The sequence below is a fragment of the Cygnus olor genome, chromosome 9 (genome assembly GCF_009769625.2).
Source record: "Cygnus olor isolate bCygOlo1 chromosome 9, bCygOlo1.pri.v2, whole genome shotgun sequence".
Taxonomy (NCBI): domain Eukaryota; kingdom Metazoa; phylum Chordata; class Aves; order Anseriformes; family Anatidae; genus Cygnus; species Cygnus olor.
The window spans coordinates 1,177,023-1,200,743 of record NC_049177.1 but is presented as its reverse complement, the minus strand read 5'-3'; the positions used below and the strand labels follow the sequence as shown (position 1 = coordinate 1,200,743).

Genomic DNA, 23,721 nt, shown 5'->3' with positions numbered 1-23,721 from the left:
ATCAAAGTGATGTGGGGAACTTTCACAGTTATTTTTAAGTACTTTGTTGGCCTGAGGTCTTTGAAAATTTATCAAATTTCATTTCACTTAGTTCACTAGTTACCATTATGGAATAAGAATTTTCATATATCCCTCTCTGATATTTTCCTCCCTCTTTTAAAAACAGTGTGTAGCATGTATGACTTAATGTAGCTTTCTCTGAAGTAACTGAAAAGACACCTGCCGATTCTGAATGGAGGTGGAATCCACTCCACAGTGTGCTATGGGATGTCTTATGTTGACTGTGTGATGTGGCTTTTTTTCCATAGAAATTCAGATGTGGGAAGGGACTGAGAGGGGCGCTACTAACAAGAAATTGATTGACTTTAGAAGCAGAAATTTATCCAGACTGTGCAGTAGGAATGGTGAGGTCCCTTGCATGGGCTCAGCTGCACCCCAAGCCTTGTTGCAGGAGGCAGCCAGGCTTGGAGAGCCAAGTACCAAGACAAGGATCTCCTGTAATGAAGGAGATACATACTAAAAGTCCAGGACGACTGTAAATCTCTCCCTCTGCCCCTGTTAACGTTGCTTCAGTTCAGATTCATGCAGGGGCCCTGCTGCAATATTCGTTAATACCCTTAAAACCATTAAGGGTACTAACTAATAGCCCATTAATACCATTAAGAAAGCATCCAGGCAGGGGCTGCAGAGGGTTGTGCTGTGCAAAGGGAGGTGGGTGCTGAGAGCCCAGGCCAGGGAACAGGGGGAGCACCAAGGCCGGAGGCAGAAATAGGCCATGGCCCCTGCTGAGGGCAGCTGTGGTCAAGGTGAGAGACGGCGGGCGGCAGGAGCTGCTGTGCGAGCAGGGAAGAGTATCTTACTGGGGTTACTGGGGAGCAACATGGAGGCTTAGGAGGAGTAGCTCTATCAAGAGAAATAGGGTGTATTTCAGATTCAAGGGATGCTTGCTGCTGGAATTTTTTTTAGGCCTTTTTTTCTTACTTTGACATTTAAGTCTAATGTAGTTATAAAAGAAGTAACAAGCTTGATTGTAATGAAAATAATTTTAATGAGTATATCAGGTGAGTGCAATTAAAATCTAGATACATAAATAATGTGCCATTCTAATTAGAAGTAAAGTGTTTTCTTCCAGAGGATGCTTGTATGCTTACTAAGTTTTGTGGTTGTTTTTTTCTTTTTTTTTTTTTCTTTTTTTTTTCTTTTTTTTTTTTAAGGGGGGAGGTTGTTGGGTTGTGTTTTTTTAAAAGATTAAATGAAAATACAGGCCACTCCATACTGGGGGGGGATCTCTCTATCCCCTTAAGAATCAGCAGATAAACAATATTCTTTGCTATCTTTCATCCTTTATTTTTTTAATAGTTTGTTTACACAGTCTTCATTAATGCTCTAGCTGTTTCAGTTTGTTAATATTCACCCCAGTAAGTCACTATTTCTTGATTGATAAACGACTGAACTAATTCAGTATATTTTATTCAGTCAGAGTACCAGTTTGGGGCCCAGTTCCCCAGTAAGCAGTACAGCAATCTGTATGTGAGAGAGAGAGAAAACAAGGGACAAAGGTGAGATACCATTCCTTGCAGAGCCTCGTTAAAGTAGAGGGGGATTTGTCTGAGCAGAGTTTATGACAAGTGTTAGCTATTGCAGAATTTACATCAGTGCACTGGAGATCACCACCATCGCAGCAACATGCTCTGGCTCAGTTAAGGTATTGCAGAACACAGACTGCTAGGATCACATTGCTTATATATCTTCAATCCCTGGAATTTCATAAAAGCACAGAGTGTATAAGTGTTTAAGGTTTTTGCCAGTATACCACTACTTTCTAAAAGTATTGCACAATTGTGCAAATAGATTTCGCTATCAAAATGCTATTTTTCTGCCAAAAATCAAAATCTTGGGAGACTACAAAACAAATTAGCATCTTGCTGGTATATGTTTTGCTCCATTCTGAAAAATATATATATATTTATATATATATATATTGACTGGGTAGTGTATAAATGACACATCACAAGAGGAAATGAACTTGGTGTGGAAAAGGAAGACCTTCCAAATTCCAGTGGGTGACAAAGGGGCCTAGATGTTAAATAGTGAAAAGTCTGCTAAATTGCAGATGGAGGAGTTGAACTACATTGACTCTCTCCCTACACTTTTCCATTCATGAAATTGTAAAGCAAAAAGAAAAGGAAGGGGTAGACTGAAATTAAATGTAAGAATAATAATCCTGAATACTAGATGCTGTGGGATTCAGCACTGTGCCTAATAAATAACCATCTGCTGTCTCTGAGGACCCCTCAAAATGAAGTCTTACCCTTCCATTGACGCAAAAAAAAAATTAATAAAATGTGCACCCACTGCTCTGAAACTCATCCCCGGATTTTCTCCTTGAACACTCTAATCAATTAGTGAGTACAAAAGGACTTAAAAGAGTTCCAGAAGTGATGGTCTTACATTAAAGACCTTACTGATATTGAAGGAAAACTGGCTGCCTTTTCTAGTCATGCAGTGATAGAAAGTACCTGAGGACAGTGCTCCTGTGAAGAACAGGGAGAGAGTCTGCCTCCATATATTCATGTTGTAGTATTCCCTAGCAGCTCTGTCTGTGCTATGCGGCTTAGCTGGAAAATACTTCATGTAAAACTGAAGTAGAGAAAGCTAAGGTTAAATGAAAAGCATTTAAGCTCTTATCAGGATAGCCAAACATATTTTTCATGTTGGAAAAGCATGTTTAGACATTGAGTAACTGATGTATTTAGTTCTCATAGTGTACTGTAAATGCAGATAGACTTGATAAGCAAAGACATCTGCTGAATAGCAACGTGGTTCATCATTTTTCTCCTGAGGTACTGACTACCTATTCGCCCTCCCCTGCCTTGCCAGCAGTCTGTAAGGCTTCTCCCGCATTCCTACACAAAGTGACGGCGCAAGTTTTTCTACTTATTATTCTTGTGTTGCCAACACTGCGCCTGTGTTTTTTAATGATCTATGGCCTTACCTTAGTGGTGGTTAATCTAATGATGGACTAACTCCCTGGAGGTTACAGGCACCATTTTCTGTGTTTCTAGCCAGCAGCCAGCATCAGATGGTGATGAATGTCTTAGGCTTCCCCCAGGCTGACTATGTGCACATTTATTGCAGCCTGAAATTATAGCTATAGCTTCAAAACCAGCAATTTCCTGGCAAGGCATGCTTTGGTGTCCTATGTCCTATTCACCAATTAGACCATATTAAAAAGAGAATTCATTAATTCAGGAGAGCATGCAGTGGTGGCTCCTGGATGAAAACAGTGAAGTTCCTCAGGTGAGAAGTAAACCCAAGCTCTACCACTTAAATATCTCTGCAGATTCAGTTAATAGCCTAGACCACCTTATTATGCTTCTGCTAGTAACCTCCAGCATGATGAAACATCATCTGACTGAAACCTAGCCAGGTAGTTTGAAAACAATCTTCATATAACTTGGACAAAAGTTTTTATTCTAAAATACTAATGAATATATGTCCTGACAGCTAACTAGAAGATAACCTTTAAGATTGAGGAGAAATAGTAAAACTGGCTTAGATTTATCAGGAAAATAACTAACTTTTCCAGTAATATGAAGCACATAACTATGTTCAGCTTTAAATCTTAATTGGTAACTAAACAATGATTATTACTGAAAGTGATTCAAAATCACTTACATACCTGAAATCTACTCCTTAAAGTAAAGAAACAGTGTGTTTAAAGCATAGTTTTGCAACATGTGTTTATAATGCTATCATGAAAGATGCTTGCATTTGGAAAATACATGGTCATTGGGTATATGGGAAAACAGTCCTCAACATTCAAGACCACAATATGTACAACGTTTTATTTTTAATAAAAATATACTACATTTTGCTGATGATTTACTAGCCTGCTTAGTTGCCCTGACCAGTGTGTCACCTGTTACATTACAGTGTTACTGATTCCAGCCAAGTGCTATTCTGACCTACTTCTGTTATCCTTTCTGGCTAAGTATTTTCCATTTTCTGTCCAGTCTATGTCCTAATGACGCTTGAGTTTTCATTGTAAACACTTGCTGTTGGGAATCCAAATTAATATTGTCATTGTGCACTTACGAGCTTAGCACTCTGCTACGTGGGTGTTAAATAAAGTTATCCTGAACCTCCTCTCAACCTGACAGGAAACATATTGTGTCTAGTGGGAAACATATTGTGTCCTAGTGCCCTTTTTTCCACAGAGCTTCCAACTCCTGTTGCAGCTCATTTCACATCACTCATGCTCTGTAAAGGGAATCTATGTGCATAAATATTACAGAAAACAAAACCAAAAACAAAACAGGAGCCTGCTAGATATATACTTTAAAGAGCATGCTGCCACAGAAAGCTAGATGGAAAGACAGCAAAGTTTCCTCTGGGAGAGGCTGACTATGAATGAAGTGATGCTGTTTGCAGTTGTCCGTGTGTGATCTTATAGTGAGTGTTTAAAGATGTTTGGTATGATTGTTTCTTAGTGAAAATAGCATGAACTGCTTCAGTGTCTGACATGCAAGGATGCTGACTGCATTAGTTCCTCAAGAAAAGCTGAGTTAAAATGAATTTTTGTGTTATTTTAGAATTTCTTTATTTCTTACTTATTTTCTTTACTCTGTTGTTGGTGGTAGATAGAAACTGAATTACGTAGATAACCTATTTCAGGAGATTTTTTAATAGAACCAGTCAGAGAAGTTTATTGAAAACTTGTAACATTTGATCAACCCAAAATTACACTCTGCAGAAGTTTAACTATTTGACTAAAGATATTTATTTTTCAGGGTTTAAATATCAGTTTAATGCTTTCCTTTATCTAGTCCATTTCTGTAATAAACTTTTAGTTCTGTAATAATTTAAGAGGTGATGAAATTCCATTTAAAATATTCCGAACAATATTGAATATGCAAGTACTCTTAAATGGAAATTTTAAAATTATTGCATGTGATTATTATTTTTATTTATTTTTATACACTGTAAGTAGTCATATCAAAGTAATTCATTGATCCAACTGCCTCACACAGAGCTTTCTGCTGAAAATTCCCTTGCAGTTCATAATGTGTAAGGGCTGTGTAGAAATTTGTTCATATGAATTTTAAATAAGGATTACATCTGAGGCTTTCCCAGTCATTTCATGCATAGTTTATAAATAGGGAAAATTAGGTAGAAAATAATGAAATTATTCCTGATGAGGTGTTTCCTCAGATTAGCTATCAGTTCTTTCCTCTGGCATTTTTTAAGTCTGGCCTTTTTAGTACCTCATTTCTTTTTTATTGGATACTGTTTTCATGCTGTAGTGTCTCCCCTGTGATCATCCCAACTCAAAACCTGAAACTTTCAATGTGAAACTTTAAACTGTAAATTATCCAGCAGGGCTGGATTTCTATTAAGATTCATGGGATAAGTTCTCCTATTTTAATTGCAGCTTATATTGAGGGTTTTTTGTTTGCACAGAGTAAATAAGGACTACAACAACGGGGTTTAAATCTTCCAGGAATCTGCTGAAGACAGCAGTATACTGTGCAGTTTATTTCTAATTTAATGGCTTAGAAAACTACATTAAATTCTCATTCTCTAACAGGTTGATGGAGAAGCTCAGGAAGAGACAAGACAGTCACACTGGAAAACATCTACAAAGCTAAGCAAAAAGTGAGTGAGCATTTTTAATTCACAGTTTTGCAGTGCTGCTGTTTCTTATATTCTCATGACTAGTACAGGCAAGGAAGGTTGTGAAATCACATCCTTTTTAGGTTCATACTTCCCAAAGATCATTGGGATGTTAGGTTCAGTCAGACAAGTCAGAAGTCCTGAAATAAATCATTTATTTCTCAGTGTGGTATGAAAAGAGTTCATCTAGAGGTTGAGGAAAAAAAAAAAAAGTCCACTGAAACATAATGGAATACAATGCAGAGGCCCCTACATGTATGTCTCCAAGGTGTACCCCAGTGTGTAGAGAACAGTTTATCAGACAGATACTAAACAAGCAGATCCTGTTTTTTTCCCTTGTCTGTAATAATCCCTTGGACCTCCAATACCAGCAAATTCATTCTTTTCTTCTTTCTTGAAGTAAACATCCAGAAATCAATACTGCTTTTTTCAACTCTTCATAGGAGATATACTCTATCCCAATTCCCTTTAAAGAAACTGAAGCCAACAGCATGACTACTTAAACAAATTCTTTTCTGCCCTGGACATAAGTATTTCCTCTGCATTGTGGACTACATGGAAGAAACCTCCTGGGCACTCTTTATTTTGAACATCTTTGAAAGAAATAGATGCAGTCTGATTACAACCAATCAATCCTCAAAACTGGGATATAAATAATATAATACTTCTCAGCGATGCTATTAATATGACCTTTACAAATTAATGTATTCGTGTCTTTGCAAACAACCCTATTTATGGCTGACCCAATTACTTTAAGAGCTCATTAATCTATGATCTATATTGTTAGATGGAGAAGTTTAGAGTTGTCTTTAAAGTCAGCTATTCATCTCCATTATTTTGGACAAATACAATCAGATCTCTTGGTAATCAATATTCAGCAGATTCAGATTTACAATTAGAACAGGGCTTCTGTCAGCACTTGAGAAGGTAAATTATAAAGAAAGCACAAGAATGAAAAGCCCAAGATCATTTTCTGTGCTTACTGGTGGAGTCGTATTCTCTGAATTTCCCAGCATGAAAAAAAGAAAAAAGATAAAGCTGGTGAAGTAACGCTGCTGTCTCTTCCCAGCCTTAAACACCCTTAACTCTAAACTTTAATAAATATTTCACTGAGCCGTTATGCATGTTGACTCTCAGCTTTCTCTGGCTAACTATTCAGAGCATCAGACTCACTAGATGGCTTCTCCTTCTGACTTACAGAAACAAGCCTTAACCCAAACACAAGAACTAGATGAGTTTTTAAAGGGGGGGGAGAAAACCTTCAATACCACAGCAATATAGGCAAAGACATGGACTTCAGATGTACCCACTCCAGAATCCATTCTTCCTTTCATGCTTTTTGTTTTCTGTTAAGGAAATCCTAGCCTTACCTCTTCCTGTGTATTTCTCCTCTGTCAGAAGATCACAATGGCTCAGAAAAGCTTAAGGAGTTGACTCTAGAGAGACACAGCCCTGACCACTGTTTGAAAAGGCCATCTAAGCACACCAGTTCTAAGAAAGGTGTTAAATGACTGAATATACTAAACAACTACTGAAAAATAATCACTTCTTGTTACTTGACCTCCATTTAAAGTAGGAAGATTCCTAAGATTATTATCTACTGTTCTCTGTGCAGATCAGTTACATTTTAGATACATTTTAAGAAAAAAAAATATGTGAAAAATATTTTATTTTAGATCTTTATAGTAAGGCATAAATTACTTTAATGACACTTCTTATAATTGTGTTTGCATTAATTCTTAATAGTCTTAAAATCTGTAATAATCTTCACTAGTTAAAAATGTATATAGATGAGACAACCTCAAAAAACTGTGATGTAGATTCTCTCTAGGGTTGTTAAACTGAATATATCAAAAACAGTATATTTTTTTGTTGTTGTATTTTATGTTTCTCTGAATTTGTTCAGTAACAGTTTCTCGCATAAAAATAAATAGATAAATAAATAAATAAACCTACCAGTTGGTTTAAAGCCATGGCCACATTTACATCAAATGTAATGTCTCTGATCGCAGTCGCAACTGGGCAACCCATGAGTCCTGACCCCAAGGGATAATCCAGTCAATGTGTGTGTGCAAATAAACTGAAAGGCACTCTAGCAACACATGCACACACACGCTCCAGATCCCATCATGATGAGTTCTCATAATGAGTCAGATCATGCACAGAGGACTTTGAAGTTTTTTGCTAAAGAAGTAACTGTTTTTTTCAGCTACCAGTAACTTCATTTGACAGCCATAAAGTTCCTACTTTGTCGTGATTTGGGACAGCATTGCTCCAGTGACTTGAAAACATGACAATGAATTGTAACATGTAGCAATTCAAAATACTTTTAAGATCTCAGTATAGAGGTGATTAAAATAGGGAGCTAAAAATATGAGAGAAATCAGTGTGTGTTTAACAATACCTTCTAAAAAGCCAGCCTTATATAATGCTGGGCTGTCACAAGCTTCTTGTAAGCAGTGACATTTAAAGAAAAGCTCTGTCCATCTCTCTTCCCATTTACCCTGCAGAATGCTTGCTTTTCCCCTTGCCCTTTTCAATCATCTGGCATTAATAAAATATCAGAAAAATAGTGAAAAATGCATAGTAGAAGAAGAGAAGTTTGTAATCCCAGTTTCCAATGATGAGTTAATACAAGAAAGTCTCTACATTATAAATTATTTTTAGAAATTCTAAGATAATTTTGTCATTGGCCACATTAGCAGTTCAGCATTCTCCTATAGGAATATTGTGATGCACAGGTTTCTGGAGGCAATCAATAAATGCAGCCCTACTTGAAAAGCATGTTGGACAGGAGGACTTCCAGAGGTCCCTTCCAACCTCAACCATTCCGTGATTCTGCAATATATGGACTGCTGAAAAAGGGAAATTAATTGATGGTATCCAACATTAATAACAAATATAGATGATTGCAATTTTAAAACAAAATGTCCCCTTTCCATTTAAATTTCATGAATGGCCTAAATTTTAGAGTTTAAGCAACCTCTGTATATAGCATGCTTACAAAGTGTAGGGCTATTTAAAAAGATTGTAATATCATAAAATGTTTCATTTTGAAGGTAGATTTGCCCCAGAATAAATCATGTAATTTGACTTAATTATACAGAACGAGGGCTTACTGTTATTATCTGATTATTAACCCCCACGTGAATTATTTACATCTCAGTCTTGAGTAATCAGCATAATGACTACCTGCCTGTTGTGGTAATAATTAAGTAGAAAAGCCAGCAACAAAATAATGAGGTTTTTAATATTCTTTTTAGGTCAGATATAATGAGCGTGAAGTGTAATAGTGGGTCTTGAATATAATGCAATTGAGATTAATTTTTAAGAGGCCTAATTTTCTTCACTTAGATTTTTTTTTCTTTTTTGTTAAGGGGAAGCTACAAATTTTTAGGAGCAAAATAAACTAAAAGGTCTGATTATAATGCATAGGACTTGCATGCTTCACATCACGATATGCCTGAAGATGTAGAGATTACTTGCACTTGAGCTGTGCTTATGCAAGTATACACACACATGCTTAACACTGTACGCTACCCAGCAAGTCCTCGTTGGTGTGAAATGTCACCATTTCAGTTGGTGGCACCTCAGCAATCTGCACCAACTAATGAGTAACATTGGGAGACAATTTTTGAAATCAATGAGTTTATTCATTTTCAGATTTTTTCCAGCCAGATGAAGTTATGGATGTCCAATGTTTATTCAGGTGAGGGTGACACTTTTTAGATTAATATCAGAATAATATCATATAGGGCTGGTTCAGGTTGCAGAGAGGTCTCCAAAGTGAAATGACCGGATTTTGCTGTCTGTGGGCATTGGAAATTAGAATCAATATTTCTCTAAGAAATTTACTGTGGGGTGCTAGTACAGCAAATGGCTCTGATATGAAAATACTGAAGCATGAGCTCATTTTCACTTGAGTAGTCCTGTGGGACTAACATCTCAAATTCATCTGGAATTCTAGAACTGGTATGCAGTCTGGAGTATTACTTATAAGGGTTGGTTTTGCCAGCGTATTAAACCATTGCTGTATTGCATTAATTTTCTGCAATTAATCCCAAATTATAGATTTTTAACTATCATTTCTTAGTACATTCCGCTTTATTCTCAGTGTTGACATTGTGGTGAGCATATAATAGGCAATAAATGATAAAGCAACTGACTGTATAAAACAGTTGCTTTTAGAACACCAGTGGCTTTTTGTTTGTTTTGTTTTCTCTGAGCTTCCTGAATTTAGTTTATAATTAACTGTCTACTTTGCATTTGAAGACAAGTCAAAGCAATACATTCAAGCTGCATTACGGATATATAAAGAAAGACTCTGTTCTTGGTAATGAGGTACCCTGATAGTGCATCCCAAGTATGCTGGCACTATTTGCTACTTTCTTAATAAGTAGTCTTAGATAAGTATTATACTTTTCTTAGATAAGTATATATATACATTTCTTTCTTTCCTGAGAGAACTCTTTTTAGGTTTTCTAGATTTATCTGTATCAGTTTTGAAATCATACCTCATGTTTTCATTTCAACATTTCAAACATATTCACATTAATTATATTAATTATATTTCTGTTTAAAATCCCCCATTGCTGTTGGTTAGTTCAGGCTCACAGACTATGGTAGACCCATGCTAATTATTTACAAATGTTTCCTCTGTGAAAGGAAAAAAGTAAGTATCAAACATAAATCATTGATGACAGTCTTTCATAAGATTCAAAAATCAAAATCTTCTTTGTTTCATTAGAACACCTTCATAAAGGATAAAAGTGAGAAAACACTAAGCTATCTGTGGGTTAATAACATAAAGGCTTTAGTATTCTTACTTCGTTTTGATTCTGACCCCTTTTAAACATTGATTGATTGTGATCATTTTCAAAATCTGCTCTGAACCATCTCTTTCATCAGTGCTCTGAATGCTAGAATTCAGAATTTCTGAATTGCTTGAATTCAGCAAGTCCAATACCAGTTCTCCCTTGAGGGTTTTCTCATCTGGTTTTGTTCTTTGTCTTTTTGTGTAATTTAATTTGTGTATTAAAGGTCAACATGTTTTATTTCTCTACTGATAGGCATTTTGGTATGTTTTTGTTTTCTAGTGGAGAATATTACTGAAGAGTCAGCTCTGCAGTAAGTAGCATAATCAGTCCGTGATAATTACAACAAGGCTGGTGAGGCCGATCCAAAGGTTATTGCGTGGTTGAGGCCAAAAGGAGGAACAAAAGTTATTTGATGTATATGTTAAGGAATATGCACCACCAGGTTATTATAAAGTCCTCTGATGTTGCAAATACTTGTGTGTATTTAACTTTACAAGTATGAGTAATTCATTGATGGTAATGAACCTACTTGTGTCCACTTCAGATTAAGTGTTTGCTTATCCAGGAGTGAAAGTTTATTACTTCGGTCACAGTACAGTTCCTCAGAAAGAATGTTTTAACTTGCTTTTCATATTTCAGTACAGTGATCCTTGCATAAGTCCTTTATGAGAAGACCTGTCTTTAAACAGAAGGTAATCGTGTCCCCTCCTTTTGATGGATGCATGTTTTACTACCATGATATTTTAAACCTTCTGTTAGTGGTTTTTAAACAAAGTAGACAGAGATGCTCAAGAAAGAAAAATACTGTGCTCTAACAGTGTTTTTAAAGGAGATCACTCTACATGATGTGTGAATGCTTGAAGGAGAGAGAGAGTGTAGGCAAAGAAGAAAGTAATAATTTTTTCTTTTTAATCCTATTTTTTTTAAATATGTTGTTAAAGATGAAAATGTTTGCAGAAAAGATTAAACACCACCAAAGCTTCAGTAGATGAAGCTAATGTTTAAGACTATCATTTGAATACTTTTTTTTTTTTTTTTTAAGTATAGGTCTGTCAGCTAAATATAGTTCAGATTTTTACATTTTTATAGACCATGTGAGTTCCCTGCAGGCACATTGTGTCTTTTCAGTGATTTATATAGTTTGAATTATAGGGGATGATAAGCATTTGCTGTTCAATAGTGTAGTTAATGCTCAGCCCCCTGGGTAACAGAGCAGTGAAGCATTTACTACTCAGTGGTAGTTCTGCAACAATCAGCAGCAGTGTGACTCTATCACAGTAAATTTACATCGGTACACTTCATCCTCAGGGAGTTGAACATCCACTCAGTGAAAACAACTAGAACGGACATTTTCCAGTTCTTTTGGATGACACGACTGGAAAAGTTTACTGTTGTAAGTGAATCGGAAACAGAAATCACAGATGGTACAACATGAAAATTATCCAGATCTTATTTTCTCTCCTTTTTTTCTCCAGCATTAAAAAAATAAATAAATACTCGGACTGGAAAGTTTTTGGAAAGCTGAAAGTTGCAAAACATGCAGCATTGGCAGACCCACTGCCATTCTGGTGCAGATGCCAAAGGCTCTGGGCCTTTCACTCCCATTATTAGAGGGAACCTCCTCTCTCAGGTACTTGCTTTATAATGCTTCTGTTCCTGTGACTGTGATGAGAAAATAGCAAGGGTTGTGTGAGAGAAGCAATAATAGCACTTCTCTTGCAAGATATTTTTCTTCAGTAGGCAAGAAAACATTTTATAAAGGAAGCCAGTATCATCTTCATGTAAAAAATGGGGAAGCTTGAAGCAAAAAGAGGTTCCAGGAGTTGGCCACAGTCCTTCAGCAAGACTGTGACAGAGTAAAAATACATCTGAGGTTCCCCAAGTGTCTGCTTAATGTTTTAACCGCTGCAGTCGATGCAGCCCTCTCTCTATAAAATGCATCTGGAAGCCTCAGGCTGCAGTACAGCCTGCAGCTAGAATAAGGACTGACAGAGTACATTCTTCTCTTGTAAGATATGAAAGATGAGGCAAAGGAATCTGCAGCAGGCAAGATGAGCTTCAGACTAGAAAACAGCGGGAAAATGCAAAGTAGGATTTTCATAAGTACTCCATCGCCAAGGATGCCACTGTGATTGTGAGAAAAGAAGAATGCAGTGAAACGAAGAGGTGTAACCCTGCTTTGGTGACAGAGAATCTGTAGGTAGTGACCATTAAACCTACACTGCATTTTTTAAGCCTGACTTGGTCATACAGTAGAGAAACAGCAAATATAAATGTAGGCACCTCAGTGCAAGTCTTGGGGCAAGCAGATCTCTGCATCCATACATTTAGTTTTACAGCACCAGAGTGCCCAACAGGTTGTCTGCAAGAAGGCTTCATCTAAGAAGCAAGTCAAGTTTCCCGAAGACACTTGTGGTATGCTTTGTGCTTGCCTGCCTGCCACAGTACTGAAACAGCATAAGGACATTGTGAAGAGCCTCAGTAAAGCCAATGTTGACAGGCAAGCAGAGAAGACTGAGGAAAAAAAAAAAAAAAAAAAAAAAACATGATTTGTGTTAAAGTTGCGGATACAGAGCTGCTGACATGTCTTGGCAGTGGTAAGAATGTAACCCTACCCTTTAGTTGTTAACAATTAAAAAGCAGCTTGATGGCATTGGAATTGGAATTGTTTCGGATTCAGCAAAAAATAATTAAAATTTGCAAAGCTTTCAAAGAGCAGGAATATGATAAATAATGGGGGGAATAATTATAATAATAAGAAATGGATAGGCTGAGAATCGTGACAAAATCCCAGAAGAGCAGTTCCAGTCAGTGCTCCGGTGGGCACGCATCTGCTCGTTGCCATCAGCAAGCATGAGCATCATTCCCCAACACCCAGCCTGCATCCGACCTTAAAGCCTGTGGACAGTCAGATAATAATGTGAAGAGGACCATGTACTTACATGGAGCCTGAAATAACCTATAGAAATGGCAGAGATAAATCTTACCTGGCAAAAACACCTAGCCTCTTCGGTCACTCTGGTCCAGAAAATAAAAATTACGTTCCAGTTCTAGAAGGAACTCTAAGTTTAAAACTGTGAAATGGAAGGAAAAAAAAAAAAAAAAAGGAACTGAATAAAATCAAAAAGATAAATGAAAATGTCACACTTCCTTCGAAGAGAAGATGAAGGAGCACTAAACTAATAGCAAACCAGCTTACTCTGAGGCAGAATAATATTCTCAGCAGCTTCAGGGTTCATGTAACTGACCTAAAGCTAAAAGACAGGTCTCTTGGGAAGAATGATAGCAGTATCTGAATAATTTCAGTAGTGATATCAGAAGGAAATTGAGAATAATGAAGGATTTATTACGTCAAGATTCAGAATATGTGGTCTCAAAAATAAGAGAGGAGCAGCTGTGGAAGGAAGATACAGTATTAATGTAAGTCTCACTGCAGATGTATGTAGTACAAAGAATCTGTATGGCTTTATCTCTGATAAAGCATTTACCTGTGCTGTTACCTCAGTCCTCTTTCCTGTATCATGGTATGCCTAAGGCAATCAGAGTGAGCTGAGGCATAATGTGGAGTTACACAGTGCAAGTAAAGGTGAGGATGTAGCACAGAGCATCTATTAGAAGTGACAGTGTGTATGATTGAAAGAATGAATATCTTCAACTGAAAGGAAAAAAATATTTCTTTAAACTTCGTGCAACTGAGACAGAAATCATTGGTTCAGTCAGAACAACACTATACCAGATCACTTTTATAAGCTCTTTCCAGAGCAAAAATCACATATGGAAACAGTTGTGGATAATGTGCTGCAAAACACATTCCAGGGAATAATCCCATGCTGGCAGAGATTGAACTAGACAGTTTAATAAGACTTCCATCCCTAATTTCTCTCTGCCTATGATTCTTTAAGATAAAGCCACATAATTTGATGTTGTTTATAGCTTTGGAAATATCCAATACCTTCTGATTTACAGCTTGGCCTGTGTATAACAAAGTCCAGGTTGCTTGAGGAAGAAAGACACCCTAATCATAACAGCAAGTTTCAGATATTACATTGTCAACTCCAGACCCTCATTCCTATTTATTTATTTGTTTGCTTGTTTACTTACTATATCTCTGGAATTAAATATACTGATAGGAAATATCAGCAGTGGCCAGCCTCCCCTGGAGCTTTTAGTAAATCCTCATATTTAGAAAGGGTAGAACAGTAAAAGTGATATAAAAATATGAGGCAAGATATGGAGTGAAAAGGATTTGATTTTTTTTTCCATATCCAACTCACCTCTACTTCAGATCTTTTCTCAAAATCTTTTAGGGTTTTTGGAAATAATCTATTGTCTCCTTCCTTTTTGGTTCAATATTTACTATGCACTGTTAACTCCCTTCCCAACATTTACATGAAAAGAGAAAAATCCTCATTTCTTAACTGTGTTGTGAAGGGGTGGTATCATAGCATCGAATGGGCTGCATGTACGTTTTGGGTAGCTAGCAAGGACTGCAGAAACTGTCCTTTGATGGACAACATGTAACTTTTTCAGGTCTGCAGTATTTCACATGATGTGGATTGACAGAAATCAATCCATTTGTTTGGAGCACCTCTGACTTACTCATCTGTATTGGGAATCATTGGCAAGCTAAATTTTTGACAAAAAGTTCAATGCCTGAAGTCCCCAGCTTGGGACTAGCTGTTATGGAAGAGAGTGTTTGGTCCTATCTCATCTACCTGTAGACATATAAATCTTAAAATGAGGAGAATCACCTTCTGAAAGTATTGCTCTCTCTGGTGACTATTCTGGTCTTGGAGAATGGACACACGCAAGCACTTCCATACGCAAGTTTATCCATGTATCTGTCAAAAGAGGAATATCTTCAGATGACTGAAAGTAAATCTTATCCATCACATTTCAGTAGGTGCAGTCAGGTGAGATGAATTTCAACCAACAACTGGAATACTTCCAAATTTTTCCAGGAAAAAAAAAAAAAAGAAGAAATGGCTGGGAAGGCTGAAGTCTGTAACAAAGTTGTGCTAGGCTGCAAGGCTTCAACAGCTGGTATTCTTTAAAAAGCTTTCAAAAATATGTTCATATATGCAAGAATACTGTTTGGGGAAGATGCCTTTCAACAAGAAGCTGACATGAGACTACGGACTGTTTTGTTAAAGAGCAGCACAGTAGAAGCAATTCACGTGTAATATTAATTGGTGAGTTAGAGATAGAGTTAGCTGTGATTATAACTATGTGTGGTGGTTTTACTCGGGTGGGCAGCTGAGCTCCACCACAACCACTCTCTCACTCCTCCTCCTCAAAGAGGAATGGGGAGAAAATACAATGAAAAGGGCTCAAGGGTTGAGATAAGGACAAGGAGATCGCGCAGTAATTATTGTGACGGGCAAAACAGACTCAGCATAGGGAGATAGTAAGATTTATTGCTTATTACTAACAAGCTAGAGAAGCGAGAAACAAAGGAAAGAAACCAAAAGCACCTTCCCCCCCATCCACCCTCTTCCACCTCCTCCCCCCAAGCGGCGCAGGGGAACGGGGGTTATGGTCAGTCTATAGCGCTTCTTTGCCGCCGCTCCTTCTCGGTCACTCCTGTCCCCTGTGCTGTGGGGTCCCTCCCTCGGGATGCAGTCCTCGGTGAACTGATCCAGCGTGGGCTGCCCACAGGCAGCAGCTCTTCAAGAACTGCTCCAGATATGGGTCTGTACCACAGGGTCCATCCCTCAGGAGCAAACTGCTCCAACCTGGATCCCCCACAGGCAGCAGCTCCTGCCAGGTCACCTGCTCCTGCGTGGTCTCCTCTCCACAAGGTACAGGTCCGGCCTGGAATCTGCTCCGGCAGGGGTCTTCCACAGGCCGCAGCCTCCATCGGTGCAGGTCCACCTGCTCCATGGTGGTCTCCTCCACGGGCTGCAGCGTGGAACCCTGCTCCACTGTGGTACTCCATGGGCTGCAGGGGGACAGCCTGCTTCACCATGGTCCTCACCACAGGCCACAGGGGACTTCTGCTCTGGCGCCTGGAGCACCTCTCCCCCTCCTTCTTCACTGACCTTGGCACCTGCAAGGCTGTTCCTCACTCCTCTCACTCTCCCAGCTGCTGTGTGGCGCAGCGTGTTTTTTTTTTTTTTTTTTCCCCTGTCTTAAATATGCCCTCACAGAGGCGCAAAACAACATCACTTATTGGTTCAGCTCTGGTCAGCAGTGGGGCCCTTACCTAACATGGGGCAGCTTCTAGATCCTTCTCACAGAAGCCACCCCTATGGCCCCCTGCTACCAAAACCTCGCTACGTAAACCCACTACACTATGTCAAACCAAAAGCACCAAGACAAATTCCCTCTTCCGCCCCACTGCCAAAAAAAAAAAAAAGAAGTTGTACACAATGGTGTATTGAAAACTACGCTTTCCAAAAGTTAGTATTAATGAGCAAAGGACTTGAATAGTATCTCATAAAAAATTAATACCCAAAATTTTCAACAGATATAAAGGAGAGAGGGGAGGGAAGAAGGAAGAATAAGAAAGCAAAGAATAGAATTTTTTTGTAATGATTCCCAAAATAATGTAATTTTCTATTTTAAGTAAGATTTGAAATAGTGTGGGGAATGATTATGAATCAGTAAATTATAACTGATTATAAATAATTTTTCATTCCAGATGCAATACCAGATTTTTGCAGAGCTCATTTGAATAGCTGAGAGGTTATTTTTTTTTTCTATTTGAGGCATGATTTTATTACCTGTGATTGTACCAGTAAGTTTTTTTCACTGTGAATGTATAAAACTCTGCGTGGTATTGTTGGTTCCTCATGGAGTGAATATGCAAAAGATAAATGACTGGAAGCGTAACCCAGTTTGATTTCTTCTATCTGTAAAAGCTTTCTAGGTTTTAGTAATCCATTTGAACCTGGATCAGGATAATTAAACATATCTGTTATAGGCATAATCCCGTGAAATACAGAACACCCAAACTCTGCTCTAACAAAGCAATGAACAGTTTGTTTTAAGACTGTGTTTAAATCTGGAACTTCCATAAGCATCATCATTGTGGGGGCTGACGGTAGTGCTTGCCCAAACCCACGTCCCAGAGGTGAGTATGCAATGGTGTAGAAAGTCCATATTCAGTGTACTGTGAGTTTGGATCCATTTGAAGGAAACTTCATAGAAGGACTAAATATATAGTCCAGAAAGAAAGCCAGGTTATCCAGCCACTTAACAGCATTGATTGAAATCTTGGTACAGGCAGGATTTAAACTGAAGTTTACCAAATAGAGATTGCATGTCAACTCCTGATGCCAGAAATGTGTTTACAATAACTGTGATACAATCAGAATCAGGAATAGGGGTTTTACCTTAAGGTGGGTTTGAAAAGGTTTTTAGAACCGTTTATATTGCTAAACCTATTCCAGTGATACATAAACCTTAAACCTAGTCCTACTAGAGAAGTCATATACTAACCTAAGCTGGGGGATCTCCACCTGGCCTCAGCAGTAGGGGCTTAATGGGAATAAGAGCTGGATGGTTTTTACTTTTGTTTGATGTTCCAGTTTGTAACACCCAGAGGAGAAGTGCCCAAGCAGCTGAATTAGTAGTAGAAAAAAACAGCGTACTTGCATTTACCCTCAGCTGTAATATGGGTAGAATATGTCATTACCATGTGGAATACTACAGGCTCCAGAGGTCTTCGGTGCCTGAATGAAAAAAGTGTCTGGTTGTAAATGATTCTATCAATGGCTTGGGTAAGGATCAATAATATTTATTGAAAGAATACTACTTTATACATGTGATGTTTATGTTATATATGAGGTTATCTTCGTGTATAGCGAAGAAGGTTGATGATTTGTACTACCTTTTTCTATAACAGCAGATCAGGATTTGAAGCCAAGTCTCAGAATCAAGTGCAACTTCAACTGTAAGGTAACAAATGAAAAAGAGAATTGATTTGTACTTACAAATTACATCTTTACCTTGATCACAATGCAGTGGTCCAACTGTGCTGCAGACTTGGCTTTTGTTCAAGGTAATTTGATATTGATCAGCCTTCAGCTATAATGTTATAACAATGAAACTCATCAAATGTAATGCTACACAGATACAGTTTTCAGGCAAATTCTTTACCTGAGAAATCATTGCATCACAGAGAAAGTGGACTGACAAAAGCATAGCTATTATACTTAGTTTTTTTTTCTTCCTTCTGATGTGTTTGTATTGAGTTTTGTTTGTAACATTTGAAAATAGCTGAGAAATGTGTGGTTCCGACATTCTGTGAACATGCTTTTTGTTTTTCAATCCGCTTAAATGCACTACTAATGTAAACAAAGAACTCAAAATGGACTTTTCAGAAAGCGGTAGCACCCTAAGTGTTTCTTTTGAATTCAGCATGCTCCAAACTATCTCTGAGGTTCAGCTAGTTGTCTAAATCTGGTGGAGACTTTTCTCACTTTAATGCTAATAGTGTTTAGACCCTGCTAAAATTCATAGTTATAAATGAGACGTACTCAGCTGGCTTCTTATAACTATATTAACATGCTGGCAGCTGTCTATTTCCAGTGCAGCAATATGTTTTTCCTGTAGCTTAACAATCCTACGTAGTATTTGCGGTTGATCAACCCAGTGGCCACGTAAGCTGATATATACACTTCTGTACATTATGCTGTTACTTCTGCTGTGAGAGTAAGATTGATTTAAGTTGTATTGACATCCAGAAAATTTATCATATCTTTGACCAGATGTTATTTGCATTGCATTGCTACAGCCAGCCACATTTTGAAAGGCGTTTTACTTACTGAAAAGTTATGATTGTCATATCTACAGTCTTTTTCTGCATCTTCAACATCTTAATTTTAAGACTTATTTTTCTTGAAAAGTAAAAAGTATTTGGTTCTGTTTTTTAACTTAGGAATAGATGTTCTCAATAGTCATGCACTTAAAACTTGGATAGCATTTTACCTTAATACTGAAATGAATTTAGAATGATAAGCTTCATTCTCCTGTTCAACACGTAAGTAGAAGCAATCAATGTGATTGCTTAAAATAGTCCACTTTCCATTTTTCAGTGAGAGTAGCATTCAAAATTCATCAAGACTATGGACATATGTTACTCAGCCAAGTAATCACCATAATCTTTTCAGAAAGTTGAAGGCATTAAATCTTAACATATTGTATTAGATTCTCACTAACAGAGTCTTGGGCAAGATTTTTATACAAAGAATTTAAAACATGTTAATGAATAAGTCCAAGTGCAAACTCATTAGCTTAAGACTGCATAGCAGAACATGAAAACAGTCGTGTTTTTTTCCCTTAGGATGACAACTTCACAATTATAAACAGAGCATGGGAAGATACGCTTAGGAGGCACTTCTTTCAGATGAGCTAATTAAGAATGTGCTTTTTATTTGTGTGTGTACCCAAGTGAACAGCACTATTAGGGTGGAAGGGACCAGATAATTTTTAAGTACCATTCACAGTTTGTTCAAGTGGTTAAGTTCTCTTTCAAGACTATGGTTCAAACTCTGTGTGGACACATTTCATTCAGTATAATTTTAGAAGATAAAAATGCAAACAGCTTTTGAAGGTAAGTCATATCACCTAAAGGAGGAATGCAGATGTCCTCTTTAATTTTTTTTTTAAAAAAAAAGGAATCTGAATTAGAAAAAATAGAAACCATACCAGATTCAGTTAAATCTTTAATGAAAGATTTAGAATCCAGGGCATTCAGAATATTCTTGTCCACTATTCAAGGACATTTTTTCTGTGCTACATTTACACTTGCAGCATCATGTCTTTTGTTATTAAATAACCATATACTCATCAAAGCAAATCCCATTGGTTAAGTTTGTACTTTATCTTGTTGCTTTGCTACCTCACAAAAAAAAAATTTGATTGATATCACTGGAATGGCCTAAAGCAGTAATCTCAGCTGATGTTCAGGAGCTGAAAATATACCAATACAAATATTTCTACTTGAGAATAACTCTTTTTATGCTATCTTCTGAGCAATAGTATTAACAATAAAGTAATATAACTGCGGACCTAGCCCTAAGCATACAAAATTTCACAGTGGACTTTTTCTTTGTAACATTAAGGGAGAAACTGCCACTGTTGCAGGGCAAGTGCAACAGTGCAGAACAAGTGTTCCCTTACTTCCTCTATGGATTGAGTAAGAATCAAGCAAGAACCTGTAATTAGGCAGACACCAGTGGCTAGAATATATTGTATGTATTACAAAGAGATAGAAATCAAAGCACTTGATTGTTCTAGGGAATATGTCAAAAAAAAAAAAAAAAAGGAAATTGTACCACGACTAGATGCATTGCTTAGTATAGCAATGTTAATTTATTCAGTTTGTTTTATTACCAAGACACATGGCAGTCAGATACGGAGTGACTGCTCCCTAGCAAACGCCATTGAAATTAGCTGATTTTCTGAGTGGAGAAAAGAAAGAAATTTTTTTTCTGTTGGCAAAGAAAGCATTTTGACTGGCTTGAAGGCTTAATATGCTGCCACGAACTTTTTATGACTTAATCATTAGAAACAAACTGCTTCATGATCTCTGTTATTTGATGCAAGTCTATTGCTTTTTTACAGTCCATCTTGATTCCAGGAAATAGAAATGTCTTGCTGGCAGACCAGCAAAAATACTTTTGCAGTTGTTTAGTAGCTGTAGAGAATACTTTATCTGAATGAGTCTCTTGAAATTTAAGCAAAGAAATTTGGTTGTTTCCAGTTCTGAGACAAGCTGTTGTTGAACAGTGTTGAAGCTAATGAGACTTGTGTCCTGCTTATTGTCCTCCAGTGCATGGGTGAGTGTTTGTCTATATTCCCCTACTAGCTTTTGAACACATTGACTAGTTGCTATAAATTGAAGTCTCACAGATATTCATGCAAGTAATTAGTACACTTGAAAATAAGCCAAGTAGAAGAGGGAAACTTAGTGTACTTTCTCAAAAGCAAAAAATCTGAATGATTTTATTATTAGGTATCAAAGAGTTTCTTGTGAGGGAAGTTGGTACAAACACGATGCCGAGGGAAGGTTCAGTCAGACCTTATATCACTGAGGAACCTGGCGACAAGATATGAACTTGTAGGAAACTAAAACTAAAACTGCTCACTGTCCCCTGCCTTTATCCTATGGTCTCTCTGACTTATGATTTCTAGTTTTTCTATGGCCAGTATGTTTTTCTTAAAATTTAAACCATTCCTCCATTTGCAGGCCTTTTGCAGGCAAAGTGCCCCTACGCTTTGGGAAACGTAAAAGTGTTTTTCTTCAATGCAGGTAGAAAAACAAGCAGCCACATTGTCAGTCACATCGTCAGTCACATCTGACACAAATAACAGCCACGTAAATTCTCCAAATCCACTTCCCATGCAATTCTTCCAGAATCACAGCTACTTTTGGCTGACATTCACAGGAGAGTGCCACAGCTGCCATACTGATCACAATTCTTATTTCAGTTAACAAGGACGTTTTCCTGGAGGTTCTGTGGATTCCAGCAAAATTCCATGAACACTCCTTAAAAGCAGAAGTTTCTCATTCCTACCTAGTAAAAATGGGAAACGTATCTGCTGGATATTGTCTCTTGTTGTCCTAAGAGACATAACACAAGCCTAATAAAACAAAATGTGAGAAGGTGAAATGTAAATTGTAGTGCAATTAAATTCTCGGTAAGTGAATAGCCAAGGAATTTTGCACGAAATCACCCAGGATCATGAAAAGAGAATAAAAGGCATTATGGTGGTAAATTGCATACATGTACGAGAGGCACTATTTCAAATCCAGCATTTGAGCTGTGCTCAAATTAAATGCGAGAAGTTAATCTCTATTTTTCAAATTTTAACCCAATTCTTTGTTTGGCAAACTTGGAATATGTGTAGGTGTGGGTAGAAATACTGCAGATTTGTTAGAGCTTGACACCAAATTAAAAAGAAGCAATTTGGTCATCTACAATACCTGCCACATTCTGACTTCATCCCCACTGAGGTTAAAAAGTGGCGAAGGAAACTGATTAGTCACAATGCCAGGTAAGCCCAAAATAATGTTTTGTTTGTTTGTTTAAGGGAAAGAGAACTTGTTTTCAGCTGTGTATCTTTATACTGCACAGCAGAATCCTGTTAAATATCTGAGGAAAAAGGTTCCTGGAAATGGGAAAGCTCTTCTCCTGTCTGTTATTTATGTCACCAACCTTAGACTTCTGTGGAAGAGTTCCATGTGTAGGCTTGGTTTTCTTCTAAAATTGCAGCTCTTTCTCTCCTTTTTTCTCTACTCAGGGTTCATCTGGAGATACAAATTCTGTGACAAAGGGCAGATAAGGAGACAAAATGGATAATGACAAGATAGGAGAATATATACAAAGAAGTTATGCTGAAATCTTTCAGGAAACAAACACCTACTTTCTAGAGATTTTATGTGACAACTAGAGCTACTAACGTTATTAATACATAAAGAGGATGTAGAAGTATCACAAAGCATCTTTAAGAGCATAGGCTATATCCTCTTCAAAGACAAAAAGTACCATTGCACAGTAAGGGAACACAATAATAAACATTTTTCACTTTTCATGTAAACGTTGGGAAGGGAGTTAACAGCGCATAGTAAATAGTGAACCAAAAAGGAAGGAGGCAATAGATTATTTCCAAAAACCCTAACAGATTTTGAGCAAAGATCTGAAGTAGAGGTGAGTTGGATATTGAAAAAAAAAAAATCTAAGAAGTAAACAAGAGTTATAATAAGAAAAATTGTATTAAGAAAATTTGACTGAAGACCTCTAAGGATGAAACCTGGTAAAACCTAGAATACCATTATTTATTCAGTTTGTCAGTTAGTCAGATTGTTTGAGGTGATGTTAATGGCTGAGTGAAGAAGGGAGGCATTTTAGGCTTGCTCAAAACGGTCCTTATTCTTCCTGAAGTTAAATAAAAGACAAAAAAAAGTTTGTTTAGCAAAACATTTATTGAGATTAAAACAGTTTATGGGTATATGGATTTTACTTTAAAAGGTAAATACTTAAAAAGGTAAATAGTTTGAAATGGCTGTACTTTTCAGTAAACATTCTTATCTGTGAATTTTGTATGAATTCATGACCAGTTTGTACTATCTAGTCACCTCATGTAACTATTTAGAGTTAAAATTGTATGAAATCATCCAGCTAAAAACTTACACCCTTCAGAAATGGATGAAGTTTTACTTCGAATGAATATGCACATGCCTGTCAGTTCTAAGGAATATTCATTTTGTAAGGTTTGT

The 23,721-nt window shown here is 37.2% G+C and overlaps 2 long non-coding RNA genes across 2 annotated transcripts in view; one reads left to right on the top strand and one right to left on the bottom strand.

The window, feature by feature from the left end:
• The first annotated feature begins 1,352 nt into the window (after window positions 1–1,352).
• Window positions 1,353–23,721, top strand: part of LOC121074636 — a 45,946-nt gene continuing 23,577 nt past the window's right edge. Inside the window, exons 1-3 of the long non-coding RNA XR_005822453.1 lie at window positions 1,353–1,559; window positions 5,591–5,658; window positions 10,773–10,803. This is a non-coding gene — a long non-coding RNA (uncharacterized LOC121074636). The remainder of the gene's footprint in view (window positions 1,560–5,590; window positions 5,659–10,772; window positions 10,804–23,721) is intronic.
• Window positions 17,893–22,905, bottom strand: LOC121074637. Its single transcript, XR_005822454.1, has 3 exons — window positions 22,661–22,905; window positions 18,328–18,388; window positions 17,893–18,169 (listed from the first exon to the last, which is right to left on the bottom strand). It is a non-coding gene; the product is annotated as an uncharacterized LOC121074637 (long non-coding RNA).